Source organism: Pseudophryne corroboree, chromosome 10, assembly GCF_028390025.1.
Source record: "Pseudophryne corroboree isolate aPseCor3 chromosome 10, aPseCor3.hap2, whole genome shotgun sequence".
Taxonomy (NCBI): domain Eukaryota; kingdom Metazoa; phylum Chordata; class Amphibia; order Anura; family Myobatrachidae; genus Pseudophryne; species Pseudophryne corroboree.
The window spans coordinates 35435041-35437918 of NC_086453.1; the positions used below are offsets into that span (position 1 = coordinate 35435041).

General features: G+C 49.4%; 1 pseudogene; it reads left to right on the forward strand.

Annotated features, from left to right (window-relative positions):
* The first annotated feature begins 2269 nt into the window (after positions 1–2269).
* Positions 2270–2389, forward strand: LOC134968292 (5S ribosomal RNA; annotated as a pseudogene).
* The last annotated feature ends 489 nt before the right edge of the window (positions 2390–2878 follow it).

Here is a 2878-nt window from a genome sequence, read left to right on the forward strand (position 1 = left end):
GTGTGCCGAACACCCTAGTACTGGCCCTGCACCGCACCCAAATCTATCTCCCTCTGCACATGTTATATCTGTCCCCCTGCAGTGCACATGGTTTTGCCCAACTGCTAACACATTTGCTGCTGCGATCAACTTGGAATTACCCCCATTGTGTGTAGAATCAGGAGTGGCATATGAAAAGGGGACGTGGCTTCGTGGGAGGACCCGCGGTCGCGAGCCACGCCACCGTTTTCATCACTGACGCTGGCATGCCCCCTCTCCCCCTGTCTGCACTGAATAGCCGCTGTGCGCATGCGCACAGCGTCTATTCACCGCTGCTCTGCTAAGCAGGGCAGCGACAGACAGAGCCTCCCAACTGTCCCCCCCACCGCGGGACACTGCGGCCCGCGGGTGGGACAGCGGGACAGTCCCCAAAAAACGGGACTGTCCCGCGAAAATCGGGACAGTTGGGAGGTATGCAGTCTGTTCAGCTAGATCAATATGAATAGTACCAGTGCTGAAAAGCAGTCAATCACTACACCTTGTAGGCTGTAACCATGGTGATTTGACACACTACCTCTCACTCTGGGCGTCATTCCGAGTGGATCGCAGCCAGCAACTTTTTGCTGCTGCTGCGATCAACTAGTCCACGCCTATGGGGGAGTGTATTTTAGCTTAGCAGGGCTGCGATCGCTTGTGCAGTCCTGCTAAGCTAAAAAATATTCAAGCAGAACAAGACCAGCCCTGGACATACTTACCCTGTGCGACAATCTCAGCGATGCTGGGGCCGGCTTTGACGTCAGACATCCGCCCTCCATTCTCCTGCACACGCCTGCGTTTTCCTTACCACTACCACGAAAACGGCGTGGGAGTGCGCACTCTTGATATGCCAGCGTGCCGGAGGCGCCCTCGCGGCAAAAAAGTGGGTGTGTCCACAAAAAGGGGGCATGGCCTCACAGGGTCATCACTCCGGGGGCGTGCCCAGCATCTTTGAAGATGCTGGGATGTACTGGGCTGCCGACGGAGACTGTCTCCCAGCGCTGTCGGCTCCTCTTCTATGACAGAAGCCGGGTGCTGTAGTAGACTTTCACGCTGCAGCATCTGGCTCCTGTCACTGCGGAGGAGCCCACAGTGTGGTTTCACCCCTTCCGGGCGTCATACCTGGGTGCACCCTCCCCCCCCCCCCCCCCCCCCTCGCACCAGCCTTGTGATCGCCACTGAGGCCTGTGAGTCATTGGTTTACTCTGTGGATGTTCTGAGGGAGCAATGCTTATATACTTATATCCCAAACAGTAGCGGATCTTGCCACGGGCAAGTAGGACTTTTGCCCGGGGCGCCTCCCGGAGGGCGCAGGGCGCCATCCGGAGGGCGCCGCACCAGGGCAAGATCCGCTGCTGCTGTGCCGCCCGCTGTCCCTCCGCTGGCCGCTGTGAAGGGAAACTAGACGCGTAGTCTAGTTTCCCTTCGTGGAGAGACGCGTAGTCTAGTTTCCCTTCGTGGAGAGGTCCTTTACTGTGCGGTGCGCGATAACATCATCGCGCACCGCACAGTTCAGAGCTCTACAGTAGTCTGTACAGGGGGCGTAAATGGCCACGCCCCCTGTACGAAGCCACGCCCCCTATTTCCGCCCGGGGCGCACAGAGCCCCAGAACCGGCCATGATCCCAAAATAATGGACGGGGCTTTGCTCAAACCTCTATTCAGCTCAAAGAGATGCCCAATCTAATCTGATCTTGGAATCCAAGTAAGACATTGCATACTTGACAGCTCTACTTTATCTCTCTCTAACCTGCTGGTTTTCTCACTCTCTCATTCTCCATCCTATACCGTTGGGTAAGATGGAAGAAAAGCAGAAGTGAGATACCAAAAGTACACACAGAGCTGGCACAGGCTGCTTTATCACACTAAACAGATATTTGGATTGATATTCTATATTTGATTAGCAATGGTAGACTTATCCTGATTTGATTTGAAGGAATAAGTGGCACTTATCGTCTTTTTGTGTGGTATCCTTATTTTGACTATTTTATCCTATAGTGTGTTTTATCAGTGTTTGATGAGGCGTATACTGTTACCTCCTGTATTTTCTGCACACTTGACTATTTATAAAAACACTGTTTTTGCTCAGAAGAGCCCTTTCCCTGGCCTAAAAAGGCATAGGGATTTTGTTATCTTTCCAACTGGTGATATTTGAGACCCAAGACGTGTTATGAACACGTATCCAATAACACAGACCTACTGATTTGGAGTGCTAATTGGTATCCAAATACAGTGACAAAAGGTTTAAGTGCAGTATTTGCGGACATACCCCACTGGAGAGGCCCAATCTCATCTGATCTTGGAAGCCAAGCAGTGGAGGGCCGGGCCAGTACTTGGATGGGAGACCACCTTGGAACACCCTGATACTGCAATTAATTACTGCATTCTATACCCAGTGGTCACCAGTAGGGTGCACCGCAGAGAAGTCTGATAAATCCAGCATTTTGGTTTGTGACCTATGATTCAATCCCCTGCGATAATCTTTACTTAAAGATTTCATGCAGGATAAATGATTGTTATACATTTCCCAGTATAAAGATAACTTTCAAGGGAATATATAGTGATATTGTAATTTTCCCTATATAAGGAATCCAGCTTATTGTTTATCACAGGTTTTAGCTGTACAGTGTGTATTATTATTAAAAATTTTGCAATTCTCTTTGGAAACATTGGGACTAAAGTTCATTGTATTTTATCACTATTCATCATATAATACATTAGTTTGTCTGGAATAGAGTGCACCCCTACAAGAGTCTATTACTTTCTTTTTTCTTTGTGCTTACAAAGAGAAATGCTGTAAGATAATTAAATGAACCCATTATAGATAAGGCACTGTGTAAATATAATGTGAAACAGTTCAAACA